Here is an 18,490-nt window from a genome sequence, read left to right on the forward strand (position 1 = left end):
CACAAAGGATTTCTAAGCACAGTAACACGTCATCTTGTTTCCATTCTACAGCTGCAGAAACTGAGGCACAGATCACTTACTTCTCTTGCTGCAGCTCATGGAGCTGCTGCATGTGGCAGTGCAGGTCTCATCACCTCCTGCTTCACCCACAAAAACATCTTTCTTTTCCAGGAGGGAGAGTCCTCCCAGAAGGAAGGAGATGACTTGAGCAAATAAAGTACACAGAATTCTGTTAAAGCGATATTAGGGATAAGAATTTAAACACCCCATGCACGGGAATTCAAAGCAAGGGTTTCCATAGCAGCGTTGCTTGGCCATATTGTATATACACTGTTTTGCATTGTGCTGGTGATGTCAAAGGCATATTCTAATATCTGTGTGTGCAATATGTCTGAATCAGAGTTGCTATGAAACTTAAGGGAGAATTACACCATGGAGGCATCTTCTTCTGTGGTGTTGGGAGGAAATAACAGAACTAGGTTTTGCTGGGATTTTTCTCCAGAGATAATTTTTCTTAGAAAATTGCTGATTTGCCAGAATTGTTGCTATTTTCAGGAAAAGTTGACTCCAGTTTTGTGTTTCATCTTGGAGAAAAAAATGGAGAAAAATTTTAAAGCTGTCAAAATGAAACATTTCAAGAAGGTAAAATGAAACCTTGCATTTAATTCATTTAGTCAGTTTCTAGGTAGAAATTGGGAAAACTATTTTTTCATGTTTTTTTTTCTTTAGCCTGATCAGATGTAGAACAGTTATTTGAAAATTCTGAAAATCTGGAAGGAATAAAAAGCTTGTTCTTTCTCACCACATAGTCCTGAACTGTCCTGGGAGCGGCAGGTGGCAAGGGAGTGACTGCATCACCCAGCACCATGTGTGCCTGCCCGGTTGTGTGTTGCAATGGGAGCTGTGGGAGAGTTTTCCCACTGAATACCTCTCTAACTACCTGGGAAAGGCACGTAGCAAAAAATGTCTGCTCCAAAAACCGCTCAAATCTTCCACAAAGCTCAGCTGCCTCTAAAAACCGCGGCATCACCTGGATATCATAAGGTTGAGCCTCTGGACCGGGAGTGTTTTGGGTGGGAGCCACTGTTTGTCACGTCGTTAAACCTGGATTCAGCAGATGCTGGGATCTCCGAGGGGGAGCTGCCTCCTCTCCCTGCCCCACACTGGGGATCGTGGGGCTTCTTCTCACCTCCCTATGCATGGACAAAGAGAGGGCCTCCCCAGTGTCACCGCAGCTCTTCCCTGTGCTCATCCCTCTGTGCCCTTCGCTTCCAGCACCTCATCCATGCTCTGAAGCTCTCCTGGGTAGCAGGAGGGAAGTTGCACCCTGGGCTGGGAAGGAGTGCTTGCACTCATGGAAAAGCCCTGTGAGTTATTTTGGCATCAGTCTTCCTGCTGGCAGCAATGTTTCCTCACTGCCAGCATTCCCAAATGTTGGTGTAGCCTGTATGCCAACGTCTCCTTTCTCCCTGCCCCCTCATGTTGCAATTGCTAATTTCTGTGCCTGTGCCTGAAGAGCTGTAGTTTAGACTTGCTTTCCCATGCATTGAAGCCTTTCTTGTTTAGGGAAGAAACTGTAAAAGGGGTGTGGGAGAGAGAAAAAAAGAAGAGAGCTGGGTTTTTTTTTCCCCTATGTGGCAGTGACGAATGCTGGGTATTAGAGAGACAAGCTGACAAACATCTGAATGAGTGGAAGAGACTTCTAACCCAAAGGGAGGAGTTGTGGTTTAGGTTAAAGCCACAAAGGAAGTGAAGGAGGTTACCACTTTCCTGTCTGTGGGCAGGAGGTTCTCCTTGTGCTCGTTTGAAGGCTTAGCTGTAGCTGGTTCTTCCCTAGGAACATGCTCATCTGTGTACTTCTTGAAAGGCATTCGAGCTGGCGTCTGATCTTGGGAGTGACAAACATCCCCTTTATACTCAGAAATCAGCAGGAGCTGGGAGCTAAAGATCTGGGAATCACAGTCTAATTTATGGAGCCAGATATTCTAAAGCATCTTGTTAGGCCATGTGTCTTGGTTGGTGCTAGTTCATGTAGTGTTTTTCTATGTGCTTCTTCCTCTTGCTGATTCCACTTGGATTTTTTGTTGTAAATATCTGTATGTAGCTCTGGGGCTTGTTGGCTCCCCACAGGCCTCACTTCTCTCATGTTCCTGAATGATTGGCAAATTGTGTCTCCATCCTGCCTGGATCCAGTAGTCTAGCATGCTGATACAGGACAGATTCTGAATGTCATTGGGTTCCTACCAGCGTGGCCTGTGATCAGGATTTTCCTTGATTTTCTGTGCTTGCTTTTCTTTTGACGGTGCAAAGGCTTTAGCTGTATGTGGTTGCAAAGTTTGTTGTCTCAGCTCTGCAGCTTCACTCTTCGTCTGAGAGAAGAGGGTGAGTGGTTAACCCTGGTGTGCTGCAGAAGGCATGCCAGGAGGGGGATGAAAGAATCCAGGATTGCTCTTACAAGAGCGTGAGCTTTCTCCTGAGTCAGAGGAGCATGGGCACGTGAGCTGGCTATCTTAATCCCAGCTATCAACTGGTGACTGCCCGCTTAGAGCCACTGTCAGTGACAGTGACTTCAGTGTGTGGTGCCACTGCCTTCTGATTACTGTGCACTGCTGTACATGAAAAGAGCATCTGAAAGGTGCTCCCTGAAGGGCCGTTTTGTGGGCTCTAACCTTCCATTAACAGCTCACCTTAGACCCTAACCCTGGCCTTGGGATGCAGCAGAGTTATTTCATTTACCAGGTGTGGAAATCATATTTTGCCTTGTGAGGATTTTTGCTCTCTCAGGTGTATTACAGCAACTGGGGTTTCTTTTATTTTTTTTTTTTTTGTTTGTTTGTTTGGGTTTTTAATGCTTTGTTAAAACTACAAGATAGCATTAAAGATTTATAAGTGGCAAATGTGTCCTTTTTTTGCAGAGTGTTTCCTTTTAGAGACCTTCACAGTATTGATTTCAAGTAGATTTTCCTCCTCCGTTTTAAAACGTTTCCTTTGCCTATGGATTTTCAGCATTACTCACTGGAGCTGTGTACAGTACATTCCCCAGACTGTCCTATCAAGCCAGAGTCCCTTACTGCTGCTCTTCAGGGACCACTTCTGAAGCTGGAAAGACCATTCATTTGCTGTGTTCACTCAGTCCTGCACAACTGTCCTGCATCACATCCTCATTACTCCAGGATGTGCATTGTCATCTAACTGAGCCATGGGTCTGCTTCCACCTTGTGCCAGTGGAGCCCACACCTAATCTGGCACCAGCCTTGAGCTGGCCCTTCCTTGGACTGAGTGGTGTTTGTTGGGATGTTTTAGATGTAAAGGGAAAACAAGCTGTATGATGGGGAGATGAGGAGATCGGAGTGATAAGCAGCTGATATTGTAAGGTCGTTTGGTTTTGGGGTCAGCATTTCATTTCTCAAACTCATCCTTGTGGCCACTAGAGTGGGGAACAGGGATTTCTTTTTAGAGAGAGCAGAGGACTCAGCAGGAAGGCTGAGAGTGCTGGCCCAGCACAGATCCTAGAGGAGTGAGGTACCACTGCCCTTTGAAGGAGCTGGGTGGTGTCCACCAGCCATTTCTGTGCCCCAGGATGGGCCCTGGGGTCCGTGTTCTGCTGGTGGCTGAAACATCTCAGTGACAGCCAGCTGATGGTGTGGGTTCAGCCATCTTTTGGTGGATCATATCTGTAAGATGCTGAAGACTTGGATTCAGACCTTAAAGCATCTGGCTTATGGAATTTGGCTTTGTTTACTGTAGTGTTATAGCCTTAGGGCCACAGAAAGTGCAGCTTTATTGAAATCATTGGAGTTGTGCTTGCTTATGGCAGCAGGGAGCTGGGGACATGGTTTTTTGGAACATGTTGCCAGGAACATAAACCCTTTTCTTTGGGAGATGCTTTGTAAGGATGACTCAAGTAAATGCCTGGGAAACATTGTCCTAATGGAAACAAGACATTGGAGTGATCAGGTCTCAGAACAACTCTTATTTCTTCCTCACATCTTTCAGAAGCCACCATCCTAAGGCTCAGTTCTTCTCTCCTTCCTCATTATCATCCTAGTTTTGAACATCATGTACACCATCAAGAGCAGGAGCACCCAGGGGACACTTCAGTCTCTGCACATGGGGGAAATAAGGCCTTGGAAGAGGAAGGGATCCAGGCAGGGGGAAGTTGTGTCACTGGACAGAGCAGCAGCAATCTGCTATAGGATTCTGAAGAGGAAGGTATCTGTGCTTCAGCATTTAAATATTTACAGGAGGTTCTTGCTACACTCCTTGATGCTGGATGCTCAAATAAAAGCAATTACCAAAAATACAAATGATTTCTAAGGACAGTGCATGCAGTATTACCTGCATTTCTTGCATGCTGGATGGACTGCTGACTTCAATTTTGTCTTGGTTTGACAGACAAAAAGGCAGGCAAAAAGATGCAGGTTGTGTGTAGGAACAGCCCGTGTTGTAAGCAAATCAAGGCACAGAGAGCATCCCATCAGAGCTCCATTACCCAGGCTGGTCCCTTGTGCAGCACCAGCTCACTTGTTAAATGGATGCTCTGAAATAAAAGGGTGTAGATGGAAAGAAGCTTGCTGTCCTAGGTGTCTCTGAGGACCTACAAGGCAGGTATTGTCAGCAGATGTATTCCTGCTGGGGAATAGCCCGGTATGATTTAAAATAAGCTGGCAGATTTTGTGCTCAGATGGACTGGGAACATTCATGCAGTCTGTTATTGCAGTTCAGCTGTGAGAGGCCAGCGCCACTAACAGAGAGGGACTAGCAAAATGTTTGGGCAGAAGTATGTCCAGTCATGACATCTGTTGCTAAAGTGGTCCGCAGTTTGCACCATAAAAGTGCATAAGTAAAAATGGAAAAGAAGAGTGAGGTGTTTATACAGCTAAGCCAAAACTCTTGAGTGCCCTCTAATAATGAAGAGTCCTGGGTTTGTTGGTGTTGTCCTCTATCATCTAAGACCTTGCAGATCTGAAAGCTGGTGATTACTGCAGGAGAAAGCATCATGCTGATGATAAGCCAATGTCTAATCTAAAGAGCAAGGGGGGAAATCTGCGTGTTTTCTTTGGAGGCATCTCTGTGTTTTATGTAATTTTGGTACAATACCTGAAAATCAGTGGCTGGTACTTTTGAAATGTGTTTCTTTCATCAAAAGCTGTTGGAAACAACAGGTTGCACCTATCCATTCAGTCTAAGCTCCCTTGACATTTTTAAATGACAGATAATGAAAACTGTCTTCATTATAACTCAAGCAATTTCATCAGACTGTCACCAGCAAACAATGGGAAACTAAAGACTGAACAACCCTCAACTCTACTCTCCCAGGTACCTGTGCTAGAGTACCTGGTGTCTTTTCAGCTTCTAGGAAATATAAGAGGTGATATGTCTGCTGGGGAGGGTTCTGTGCTGTGAGGCATTAGAGGTCAACAGGAACATGTTAAAATGTGTCTGGGAGCCAGCGGTCAGATGGCATTAAAATGGAGCACAAATGTGAGAATGATCGTGGGTGAGAGACATGGCTTATCTAACTGAGCGCTGAATTCTGCACTGCCTTCAGTTTATGAATGGATTTAAAGCATGGTGCCAAACAGACCATATTGCAGTTGTCTAATCCTTAGGTGACAGAGGCAGGCATGATTGTAGGCAGAGCTGCATCCAAGAGGGCTCATCAGAACAGCCCAGTCAGCCTGGCATTATTGCTACCTGATCTGTGGGAATCGGTCCAGGCCCTGGATCTGAGCTGCCGCAGGGAAACCTGGTTGAAGGAGCAGCTGTTGAGGTACAGGACTGGCTTATCTTCCCCTGCCTGTCTCTGCCCAGCCAGCATTGCTGCAGGCTTGCCTGTCTGAGCATCACCACCCAGGTCCTTCCCTCCTTGCCCAGCTCCCCACTCCCCAAATACATAGACTAAACCAAGCTACCCCCCACAGTTAGATTAGAGGGAGAGTGAGAGCAGAAGGGGCATTTCACAATAAAACTTCATTTCTACAAGATGGCCACAGTATGGGAGAGGCTAGCACCAGGGAGTGAATTATAGGGGTCCGGAGAAGAGACAGGCTGTAGCTGAAAGAGGGTTGTTATTGGAGGACACAGGGAGGAAAATGATGGAGATAGAGGGTGTAGATAAATAGTTAGAAATGGCTGCAGTGGTGTGATTTGGAAGGAAAATCAGTCACTACTTCAGTCACCAGTGGTGATCAGTTTAGGGAGCTGAGTGGTAAATTACAGGCAGGTTAGGACTCCAAGAACACCCGTGACCCTGTGAAATGCTGGAGAGAGAAAAGTTGCAGTTACAGTGAGTAAGACTCAGATCTCATCTAACTGAGCATGAGTATCTCAAGGTGAAATAGCAGAAGGAGAGGAGGCGGGAATATTGATTTCTGCCTCACAAAACAGACAACAACGCCTACTTTTTCATAGCAAGAATTTAACCGTTCGCTTTAATGGGCCAGTCTGCGGTACAGTGGGGGCTTGGTTTCTTTGTGCACAGTCTAGAGGGGAATTCATGCTGTAGTTGTTTTTATTTTTTCGTAACCTTGAAGGAGAGACGTGAGGGGAAATTTTACCCTCAAACAACTCCATGGTGCCTGTGAGGGCAGCATGAGTGGAGTCTGTCCGTGTTGCTGGCCTGTGGTGCAGCAGGCGGGTACCCTGAGCAGCTGGGTGCTGGAGGAGCAGTGCTGGGAGGCACAAACAGCCTGTTATGTCAGGAGAGCTGCTGTATGTGTTGGCGACAGATGACTTCTTCTGTCTGTCTGAGGGCAGACTTAGCCTCCTATTTATCCTGTGAGAAGGATGCTTCTAGTGAGAGGTGCTTTCTTCATCTGGTCGTGGCTTTCTCAGAAATGTTGCTTTGGGAATGAAAGTTTGTTTGCTCGGTTTTACACCATGGAGGTGCACATACTGCCCTGGTGCTGTGGGCAGGCAGCACAGAGAATGTGGCTGTGTGGCTCCGTAAGGGGGCTTGGTGGCTTGTACCAGGCTCAGCAGGTGGCTGAAAGGAAGAAGGAGGTGAGTTTGGCAATTTTGTGAGCTGCTGCCATGTCTGTTCTCCTTCATGTCAAAGATGGCTGTACACATACAAAGGGAGTGTAAAGACATGGCTGGGAATCTTGAAAGGCTCAAGGGTCAGGCAATTCCAAAGACAGATTCTCCTGGCAGGACCACAGCAGTGAGTGTGTGTTAGCAGTTCCCTGTAAATGGGGACTGTGTGGTGGAAGCAGTATTCCTGTGTAGTCATTGGTTCTCAAGTCATCTCTGTGCCAAAATTTCCCACCTTTGTTTGGTATGAATTCGTATTTTTCATGTGTTGCGTGAGCATATGCTTCCCCAGATTCTGTTTACCTGATTTCCCTTCTGAATCAGTATCTGTTCTCTCCCTCTTTTTCTCCTCCCTGTTTTTTTTAAATCATAGGAGATAGAGCTGAACATTTATCTCTGTGGCTGCATGATACTTGCCTCACACCTGCTTATTGACTTGAGAAAAGACTTTCTAAATAGGGCTAGAGCATCCTGCAACTGGAATCTTTTAATACATGGGATTTGTTTATCACAGCAAAGTTTTTGATGGGAGATAATGTCTTCAAGTGGGCAGATCAACTATAAGTCTGTGTGGATGTTGAGAAGAATATTTTAACCACAGGCACAGTCCCATGTTCCAGCCCAAACCTGATTAAGGCTCAGATTGTTTGGGTGCTCCTGTGAACAGGAAAACACGACATCCACTGTTTCTCTCTTTTCAGTGCAGACAGGGAAGCGAGAGCAGGGCCTTTCTTGCCCAGGTGAATTTGCCATCATGTGCACACTGTTGCCTTGGGGTGATGTGCAGCCAGTGCTGGTCAGATCCATCAGCCAGTCTCGTTCCCAGCACAGCTCCATGCCCTGTGCAGCCGCTGGAGAGCGGTCATTGCTCTAGGTGACTTACAGGGAGTTTTTTCACCGGCAGTGAGACAGAAGTGGGGTTTGTGTACATGTGTGTTTTGGGGGGATGTGTGTGACTGTATGTGGAAATTGACATTGGTGTGAGTAGAGAGGCATTTCCCTCCTCTGGGAGCCTGTGAAGTCCCACCCACGATGGGATGCAGAGGTACTGTTCACAAAAGTATGTTAAAAATATTCTCTGGTGGTTTGCAGGATGGAGGCTCAGCAAAACTGAGGAGACTTGGGTTAATGTCTAATACTAAAAGAAACTGAACAAGAAAGAAAGCCACAACAATCTCTCCCCCTCCCCCAGGCCTGATTTCCTAATCTTTTAGGAATGATTTACAATAAATAAAAGATTTTCTGAAAGAAGGTTTTTTTTTCCAAGTTAACAATAGATGTTAAAGTACCCCTCCCTGTGGTCCTTTCCCATTTCTTTCACACTGTCCAGCTTTAGACTTCATCCTGCAGCAGGATTCATGAAGGCAACTCCCCCGTGCCCATGCAGAGAGATCACGGCGGTATGCAAACCATAATCACCTGGATTCCTTACAGAAATGGGTTGTTTCCTTTCGAGAAGGCTCATTAGAGCATGCAGCAGGGTAAACCTGAAAGCTTGTAAGAAAATGGTTTCATAGAGACTGATCTCTCTTGTCCCACAGCTCCTCTGATCATTTACACGGGAGCACAAAAGAGGGCAAAAAACCGCCCGAACCTAAAGCAAACAAACAAAGCAAAACATCCTCCTAATGGTGTGTGCTCTTAATTTCCAACAGTGATGGTGTTTTACACCCCCTTTGTGCAGGTCTACACGAATGCGGGTCGGGAAGCAGTGTAGAGAGCAAAGCTCTTAAGGAGTTAGTGGAGCTTCCCTGCTGGAAGGTTATAATCGCACTGAAAGAGGGAAATCTTGCCTCGGTAGACAGGAAATATGTGATGTAATTTCAGCACAGAGTTGCTAGAGATAGAATAGTCCGTGAACTAAAAAAAATAAATTGTAGGGAACACTTTTCATGGCCCAAATGTGCCATGTCGAGGCTAATAGCGAGGGATCCCATGAGTGCAGAAGCAGCAGTGTGCTGGCTACATGGTGTGTGGTGTTGACATCCTTTACCTGCAAGGAGAACTGCCTGTCCATGATCCTGGGTATAGGGACTGTTGGCAAATTCTTATTGCTGACAGCTTTCCTTGAGGCAAGGATTTTTAAATATTATTGATTGAAAAAGCCCAATCTACTGTTGTATTTGAGGTGGAAGTGTTTCACTGGAATGATTGTGTGTGTGGTTGGAGAAGGCTCCACTTCAGACAGTCAATGGTTGGGAGCAGGACGTGACTTCAGAAAAGGGTAATGTCTCCAGCCTTCACACACTGAGGATCCATGTCTCCATTTCACCTTCCCTCAGTCCCATCTTCAAAAGTTCCTGTTTCTCAGATGTTTCCACCTCCTCCAGTTGTGCCAGTTCAGCTGCTTGTGGGGATGAAATCTACATCAGGGCTGCTCTGGTGTTAAGGTTTTGTTCTTGTTAGTAGGGCTTTTAAAATAAAAAGTTGGATCGTTTAAACAGCTCACCTATGCATGTAGCTACATAAATAGTTTAACTGGCACAAGTGAGCGGCAGTAACTGAGAGAGCATGGCAGGATCCTCTAAAACTGGGTCTGCTGCAGATGGAACAGTGAAACAGAGCCACAGCCCTACACGCTCTCAATGTTATTTGCATGAGTAGCTCCATTGTGCTTCAGTGGGACTCTACTTACACATGTAAAATTAAGTGTTTGCAGGGCCAGGCCCTTGAAGAGAATAAAAGCCGCGATCGGGGTGTGCCATGCTCTGAACCATGTACAAAAAGTGTCATGCAAATCTATTTTGCTGGCTGGGCTATCTTGTCTGATCTGTCTGCTCCCAAGAACCAGAGCTCCTGTGGCAACTTTCCTTAGGCTTGGGTTGCTCTAATGGAAGAGGGCCGTGCTTTTGAATAGACAGGCTGATCTCCTGCCCTCGCTGCAGCCGGGGAGTTGTGAGGAGAGCATACACAGTGTGGTGAGAGCTGTAATGCTTCCAAGATGTTCTTGGATTTGCCGGATTGCTCTAAAGAGTCGGGACAGCTGCTTTCTCCGGGGCAGCTTTTAGAGCTTGGCCAAGGGAGGGCAAGGCCCCAGTACAGGGGGCTGCTCTTGAGGCTGGTGGGGACAGTCCCAACATCTGTGGCTCTATCTGAAATCCCAGCTTACAACCAGTTAGGATCGTTTTGGAGCCTGTTGTTGTCAGTTCCCATGGTAAAACCCTTCAAGGACAGCCTTGGGAATTCACTGCTGTGGCAGATTCCCAAAGGTGGTGGGTGAAGCAGCAAGTTAACTCTTGAGAGTGAAGCAGAGCACCTTGATCGCTGCTCTCCGGAGCCCCAAAGAGAGGAAGGAAGAGACTTAAAGCCGTTGGAGGGGAGAGGCTTGGTGTGGTTATTTGAGACCGCTGCCTGCCGAGTTGCACAGTCATTTATAACTGTTTGAAATGTGGGGGGATGGGGTCGGGGGGATGGGAGGGGAGTCGGAGGAACCACAGCATCTGCAAACTAGTAGCATTTTGTGCTCGTTTTCCCCGGTCTAACTCCTAAAGGGACCAGGCAGCGAAGTACTGGGTCGGAGGAGGGAGGAGAGCAAAAAAGGCAGTTTGCTAACTCCATGTATTTTACCACTGCTGTTCCATGTGTCGGGATTGAGGCACAGGGTAGGATTTTCGAAGGTGCCTTTGGAAAACGGAAGCTGGGTGCCTGGCCTCCTTAGGCTCCTTAGAAAAATCCCAGCCTCTACTGCCCAGGGCAAACAACTTCCTTTTGAGCAAACCGCGATGGGTTCCTGGTGTCGGTGAGAGTGTGGACTGGATGTCCTGTGTGAGGTACATTCTCTTCCTTGCACCATCCTGGTGGGATGGTCAAGGGCGGGAGGAATTGCAGGTGTTGCATTAAAAGAGACCCGTATCAATATAAAAATGGGCAAGGATTAAGCATCATGTAGAGGAGAGTGTGGAACCGATGGCAGCAGAGGTGGTGGTTCCAGTTTCACCGCCACTTCAGCTGTGGAAGGTGCTGGCCGCGATCGCTGGAAAGATGCAGGTGGGGCTGGCGTCAGTGGGTGGAAAGACCTGTCAGAGACCAGATTTCCGCCTTCGGGTCGTGGATCCTGGGAACTTGTAGCCCCAGGGACTTGTCTAGAAAAGGTGTCAGTGGGCTGGAAGTCTGTCCGGCGGGAAATGCTTCAGGTCTCTGGTCTGCAAACCAGGAGGGAGTGAAACCCCACTGGTAAGAAGTGTGTCCCTGGAGGAAGAGTATCTATCTGGGGTAAGAGGTGATAATTAGCAACTGTTGCAGTGCTCAGGAAGCTGTAAAGAGTTCTTTAACAGTGTTTGCAAGTGAGCAAGGACAAGGGGTGGAGAAGAGAGGGACAAAAAGAGAAAAAGGGATTGAGGGCTGAGCAAAGAGAGGAGTTGGTTTTATCTGCCAAGAGCAACGCCCAGCGTGAATGTTGCGCTAAAAGGGTCTTCTTCCAAAGACTTGAGTTACTTAAAAGTGGGAGTTGGACAAAGAATGGGTCGTTTGAGGATAAAGGGGGAGGGAGGACACTGCATTTCTGTTCACTGATGTTGTATTGGCTAAACAGGTTATTCAGGCAGCGCGGATAAGCAAAACTGATCCGCTGACTTTCTCTGTTCGGCTGCATCGGTGTGCCACCGGTGGCTTGGAAACCTCTTCCTTACAGCCACGAGATCGCCCATTTTAAGAACATTTTGTGGAGGTGAAGGAGAAGGATTAGTGGATGTTGAAAGCCGTCTTTTCACAGAGTAAGTCTCAGACTGAAAAGGGCGGGGGATTGCTACAAATCTTCAAAACTCTTCACTGCCAGTTTGAAACCAAACTACATTGATGTCTAATCCCCCAAACACGGAGCATTTGTCCAGGATGGGGCCCTTGAGCATTTTTAGGAGTTGATAGGTTGTGTCTGTTTGCCATTACCGCCTGGTCCCTCCCTGTTCAGTTCCAAGCTGCTGCTTATCCTGGCGCTTTCTCTGCTCAGAAGAAAGCCCTCGGCTCTCTCGGCGGGTGGGCACTCGGGGTGCTCAGCCCCCGGGAGGAGGGACGCGCTTCTCCTCCGCTAACTCCCCCCTCCCGCTCTCACCCCGCGTTCCTCAGAACGTGCGGAAGGCAGGGACATGTGCCAGCGCCCGGGCCGCTACACGACGGTCCGGCGGCTCCCCCGGCCGTGCCACCGCCGGGTTGGCGGCGATTCCCGGGGGCCGCCTCGGCTCCCCAGGGCTGGGATGGGGGGCAGCGAGGCTGAGGCGGGGGTACCACGGCAGCGGCGTGGGCCTGGGCGGGCCGGTGCCGAGAAGGGCGGGCAGGGCACCAGCTTGGGGCCGGGCGGCGCCATGCCCCATCCCGCATCCCCGATCCCGCATCCCCTCAGGGGCCCCGCGCGCCGTTTCCGTTAAGGGGGTGCCGCTGTATGTGGGGGGGGGGGGGGTCGCAGGGTGGGGGCGGGACCCCCGAGCGCGCCGCCCCAGGGGGAGCGCCAGGGCCCCTCCCCGGCCTCACCGGGGGCGCCTCCCCTGCGGTACCTGGCGGGCACCGGGAGCGCGGGGAGCGCCCTTCCCGCCGCCCGGGGAAGCGGGGCGCTGAGGGCGACTCTCAGCGCCCGACTCGGCCGAGGGGAGTTTGGGGTGGAGGGGGAAGCGGGGGAGTGGCGGGGGAAGCGGCCCCTTTAAGAAGAGCCCCGGGCGCGCGGTCTCTTTAAAAGGGGGGGAGGGGGCGTGGCCGTCGCTGGGCGGGGGCCGGGCTATGCTAATGAAGGGGCGGGCCCGCAGGGCCGAGGGGAGCCTGTCTCTTTAAGAGCCCGGCTGGTACCACCGTGCGGAGAAGGGGGAAGGGCCGCAGTCCCCGCCCTCTGGCCGGGGAGAGGCGGGGCGGGGAGGTCGGGCGAGACCACTGCGCGGCGCGGGGAGCGAGAGGCGGTCCCGCCGCCGGCCGAGTGAGTAGCGGACGGTACCATTGCCGGGGCGGGGCGCGCGCGACGGGCGGTACCATTCCTCTCTCCGCGGGTTGCGGGACGCGGCGGGAGGGGGGTGCGGGGTGGGGGGGGGATAGAACCGGTGTGGGGGGAAGCGGGGGGGGGGGAGCGGGCGGGGGGAGCGGGCGCGAGGGGCTGCGCTGGGCGGTACCATGTGCGCGGGGAGCGGGGGGGGGAGGCGCCGGCGGACAATGGAGCCTGTGTGTGTGTGCGGGAGGGGGACGGAGCCGCCGCGCCGCCCCCGCCGGCCCCGGGCTGAGCGCGGTGAGTGCGGGGCGGGCACCGGGCACCGGCATCCGCACCAAGTTCGGGAGTTCGGGGGGGTCCCGGGGGTGCCCCAAAGGAGGCGGCGAGGGGGAGCCCAGGGGTTGCATGGGGTGCCTGAGGGGCTGTGATCCATGGAGGGATGTGTGGGGAGCAGGGGATGCTGCGGGAACCGTGCCCCGTGGAGGGGTGTGTGGGGCATGGGGGATATTCTGGAAGCCATGCTCCGTGGGGAGCAGGGGATGCCTGGAGGATGTACTCCATGGAGGGACGTGTTGGGAGCAGGGGATGCTCCAGGAGCTGTGCATCGTGGAAGGAGGTGCGGGGGGCATAAGGGCTCTTTGGGATGTGTGGGGTGCTTTGGGGTGCACTGGGAGCCTTGGAGGTTGTGCTGTGTGGAGCGGCACATGGAATGCTGTGCCCGGCGTGGTGCTGCAGGGGATGCCCCGGGGGCTGTGCTATATGGAGGAATGTATGGGATGCCATAGGGGATGTGCTGGGAGGAGGCATGTGTGGGCTGTCCCGGGTCGCGGTGTGGTGCATGGGATGCTCCAAGAGTTGAGGGATGTGTGGGATGCTCGGTGGTGCGGGGGATGCGCTGGGGCTCTCTGCTGTGTGGAGAGGTGTGTGGGGCACTGGGGCTGTGCTCTGTGGGGCTGTGGGTGCAGTATTGGGGTGTTCTGTGCTGCCCCGAGGTGTGTGGGGCACTGGGGCTGTGGGAGCAGCATTGGAGTGTTCTGTGCTGCCCCGAGGTGTGTGGGGCACTGGGGCTGTGCTCTCTGGGGCTGTGGGTGCAGCACTGGGGTTTGTGGGGCACTGGGGCTGTGCTCTGTGGGGCTGTGGGTGCAGTATTGGGGTGATCTGCGCTGCCCTGAGGTGTGTGGGGAGCTCTGGGTGTGCCCTGTGGGGCTGTGGGTGCAGCACTGGGGTGATCTGCGCTGCCCCGAGGTGTGTGGGGCACAGGGGCTGTGCTCTGTGGGGCTGTGGGCGCTGCCCCGAGGTGTGTGGAAGTGCCAGGATAATGTTGGGTGGACCAGAGGTGGCTGTGAGATTCCAGTCTCAGTGAGGGGCTGGAACATGGGATGGGAGGGGCTGTTGGATTGGGAGTGAAGATTGTCCCGGGGGAAAGCTCCCGCCCCACTTTTACACCACCTTGTGTGTGTGTGAGCTCTGTGGTTGGGCTGGAGTGAGGGGCTGGGGCACAGCGGTGTGGGGAGTGGGACACAAGGTGAAACACGCAGTGAGATGGTGGGAGATGGTGTGTGGGACATTACAACACCTGGGACATGCCTGAGGAAGGCAGAAGTACTGAACTATGGGTGTCTGCAGGAAAAAATGTGGAGAGCATGGTGAAGAAATGAGTATGAGGTTGGCTGGGGAGAGTGGGGAAGCAAGTGAGGAGTCGGGACTTGAGTCATGGTAAGAAAGAGATATGGGAGTGGGATTGGGGCAGCACTGGGTGCGGGAATATGAGGTGGGAAGTGCTTTCAGCAGGAGGGAGGTGGTGCACATGGTCATGAGGGAAATTGTGGGGCTCCAGAGCTGGGGAGCAGTGTAGATAGATCAGAGGAGCAGGAATCCAGGAAAACTGAGCCTGTAGTATCAAACTAGTAGGTGGGATACTAAGTGTGGGAGGGGATCTTGTGTATGGGGATTGTGGGGAAGAGCAGTATCTGTCAAGGCAGGGGAAATGTGTTTATTTGGAAGGATTCCTGCTAGGTAGAGGAGAGGCTCTGTGTGTTTATGCCTGAGAGGGAGTCTGTGCTCTGGCTGGCTGCCAAGGGGGAAGGGAGGCTAAATCTGAAGTTTCATGAGGTTAAGGGTTAGATGATGAGTCAAAAAATGAATAGTAGAGGCCGCAAATGCTTAGGGAAATGGTGGGACTGGTGGATGCATGCAGGCAGCAAGGCTCCACTTGTAGGATGAGAGAGAAGATTGTATTTCTGTGCTGTCCAGCTCCCTGTCCCCAGGTTCTCTGGGTCTAAAAAGGCCTCTGAAGATGGAATGTCTGGGATATGGAAGGTGGATTTGACTCAGGGAGGATAGACAAAGCATGAGGAGACAGATGGGAAGGATCTGATGTGACAGCCATTGGTGGGTTGCTATTTGGGTGTAAAATATTAAGGTGGGATGATTACATGATTAGTGCTTTAATAGTAAACTGCATGAGAAATCAGAAGATTGTCATGCAGCAAAGAAAGAATGAAATAAGTGTCAGATGGGAGCTGGTTGTGGAGTGATTCAAAGCCCACCAGGGTGAAAGGAAAGATTATTTTATTCTTCAGATGCCAGACCTAACATGGACTCTGAGGCTGCTCTGGAAATAACCACGAACTCACTTTTGGGACAGAAACATCAAGTCTGATAGCCCTTACCTGGTAAAGCAGCACCTTCTCCTTGGTCTGGGCAGAGAAGAAAGGCTGTGCCAAGTGAAGTTTGTCTCCTTAAGCCTCCGTGTTGGTGACTGGATGATTTTCTGTCAAAACACAGTTGGAGGAAGCGGGGGAGACAGCTCTCTCTGTTTTTAGGGGTTCCAGTAACATTTTTATTTTCCTTGCAAGTATTTTGTCCTTGGTTTCTCTGTGAAAAGCCCACACAGACATTGGATGCTCGGAGGGATCCTTAAATGTATCAGTCTTTAAAAGCATGAGGAAAAAAAGTGATGCAGATTATTTTTCTGTTTTGTTGGATTATTTGGTCGGCGATTGCTCAAGATATTACAACAACCACCATTGGAAAGCTAGGCAAGGCAGCATATGAAGTAAAATGGAAGAATTAACATACTTAGACAGTTTTATCCTCATTTATTTTCGTTTCCCTCTCTGCTGCTTTCTCTGAGGTGTGTCCTGGCCGGTGTGGCTGCAGTGGGGTGTTCCAGGTGTGGGGCTGGGAGGCTGATCAGGGCACACACACACACACAGAGGGGTTTTGTGTCCATCCTGGGCACAGGAGCTGTGCTTGCAGGAGAGCACAGCCTGCAGATCCCATGGCACAGGGATCTGCTTTCCTGCCTCAACTCCAGGGCTTGTTTTCCCCAGCTTTTAGAGCCATTTTGGACAGGCTGGCATGATGGCTCTGTTACGCGGTGTGGATTTTTTTTTCTTTTAACAGTGATCTCTAAAGAGATTATTTTTAATGAATGTGTCCTTTTTTTCTTACTCAGTGCATAAAAATGGCTCAAGGGCTCATATTCTTTGCCTGTCTCCCTTGTTGGCCTCTCCTCAAACAACAAAAGAAAGGCATCTTTCTTTTTTTGACTTGGAGTTAGCAACGATGTTAGTTTTGGGATTTTGGAATTTTCTCAGTGGGGCAAGTGCGTTTTTGTTTTGTTTTGTTTTTTTAATCTGTTTTTTTTGGGTCGGGATTTTATTGTGGAGAGGGGTCTGGGGATCTTGGGTCTCACTGCACTTGTGTGAACTCTTAACACCTTAATTGAAGGGGTGGAGATGCTGAATCACTAACAAAGACCTCCTTTATCCAAAATGTTAATCAATCATTGACGTTAAATAAGTGTGAACAAAACCAAGCAAAAAAACCCCCCACCCTAAACAAGTTTTTGTGTAAGTCCCCCTCCCATTCAGCTGCTCATCTTTGGTCAGGTTAACGTGATAAATTCTTTTGGGAATGGATTCTGCCCGTGCACTTGATTTTTGCACTGTTTGGTAAAAGTTCTGTTTACGACTTCCCAGTGTAGTTTTCCCAGTACAGATTATTTAGCTCCTAGATGTCTAAAGAGGTTCTGGGAAAAATTGTGATTTGCTCTGGTGTGGGGGAGTAGCTGGACTATGATAGCAGTGTTGTGACCATCTTTTTGTACGCTAGTTTTTTTTTTTTTCCCCTTGTTTGTTTTGGGGAGTTATTTTGCTTTTCTGTCTTGTGATGAGTTAATTTGTTTATTGGTCAACACCATCTTCTAAGCTAGGCAGGACCTGAATTTTAATGTGAAGGAAAATGAATAGGTTTCTGGTCATACAACCAGAAACTTTGTAGGTCCCTTTTGGGTATTATGGATACAAAGGGTGTGGACTCTTTCTTCCCTGTGCTTTCCCCCTCCTTCCCCCCCAGCTTACATTTCATCTTTACAGTTCATGTGCTTGGATTGTTTTCAGTCAGGGTTAGTCCACAGCCAAACTGCATTTGTCACCAAATACCCAAATATAGAAACTGAGGCCACTGCAAGCCACAAGGCTAAAATATTCATCTACTACAGCTTTTCTGAGCAGTTTGTATGTTTGATGTGGATAAGAATGGAGTACCTTTGATCCATATTTCCCAGCTATTCAAAGGCTTGCTACTCTGCAGCACATTCACTTCCCATACCTATTTCTACGTGTTTCTTCCTAGATGTTGTTTTTTCCTCTGAATTCTTGACATGCTGTGTCAGTTCTCTTGCCTCACAAACTGTGCCTATGGCTTAGGAGTTTTGCTGGTCTTTTATAAATTCAATAGGAAAAAAACCCCAACCCCAAACAGCAACAACAACTTTATCCTGTGAAGCAATTACACTCAAGTGAGTATTCAAACTAATTTTATCTTAAATGTGAGCTGTGCTACCTTGCAGGGCTTCTTCTCTTCTGCTTTGTAGAAGTTTGTCAGAATTTCTTCATAGCAATGCAGGCAGCCTTCATAAAATCCTTCTAACTCGTTTGTGTGGCCTTGGACTTGACAGAAATCTCTGTGCCTCCCTAAGGTCTGTGGTCTGTTTACACAGATATGAAGTCCTTTAACCCAGCAAGCTTTGCTGTGGGCTTGGATTTCCTGCTTACAAGCTCTGCTGGAGTCCCTCTACATCTTCCTGCTGGCAAAATAAAGGTGTTAACTCAGTTTTTCAGAGCAATTTGTGAATGGAAGGAGATTTCATTGCCGAATTTTTGTTCAAGCACTGCTCTGCCTATTGAATTTAAAAGAGCTTTCCCCTACCTACCCTTACTTGTCTGTTAGGTTTTTTTTTTTTTTTTTTTTTTACTGCTTTAAAAGTTTAATTGTTTTGGAGCTTGACCTCCTTTGTAGTGGGGACTACACAAGTCCAGAAGAACAGGAACTTTATTCATAATTAGGAATCCCAGATAATCTTGAAGAACTTGAACAAAAAAAAAAAATCAATCTGTTGGGAAATTTCCAAAGGGCTGCCTTTAAGAACATGCAGGCTCCTAAACCCTGGTTAGCAACAGTAGGTGACATTTAATGTGCTGAATCCAAGTGAACTGTTGCAGTGTTCACTGCTGATTTATATTTTTGAAGAAGCAGGGCTGTGCT

The 18,490-nt window shown here is 49.5% G+C and overlaps 1 protein-coding gene across 4 annotated transcripts in view; it reads left to right on the forward strand.

Annotated features, from left to right (window-relative positions):
- The window catches only part of BCL9 (BCL9 transcription coactivator), a 57,368-nt gene that overhangs the window by 14,797 nt on the left and 24,081 nt on the right, over nt 1-18,490 (forward strand). For 3 of the 4 annotated variants that reach the window (XM_054270414.1, XM_054270417.1, XM_054270416.1), the window contains exon 1: nt 13,141-13,234. The exons of the other annotated variant lie outside the window; for it this stretch is intronic. The gene's annotated coding sequence lies outside the window, so the exon portion shown is untranslated. Of the gene's footprint in view, nt 1-13,140; nt 13,235-18,490 lie in introns of those variants that run through there. 4 annotated transcript variants of the gene reach the window in all.

Source organism: Melozone crissalis, unplaced genomic scaffold (genome assembly GCF_028551555.1).
Source record: "Melozone crissalis strain CALT ecotype California unplaced genomic scaffold, PUWL_Pcris_2 ptg000009l_1, whole genome shotgun sequence".
Classification (NCBI taxonomy): Eukaryota; Metazoa; Chordata; class Aves; order Passeriformes; family Passerellidae; genus Melozone; species Melozone crissalis.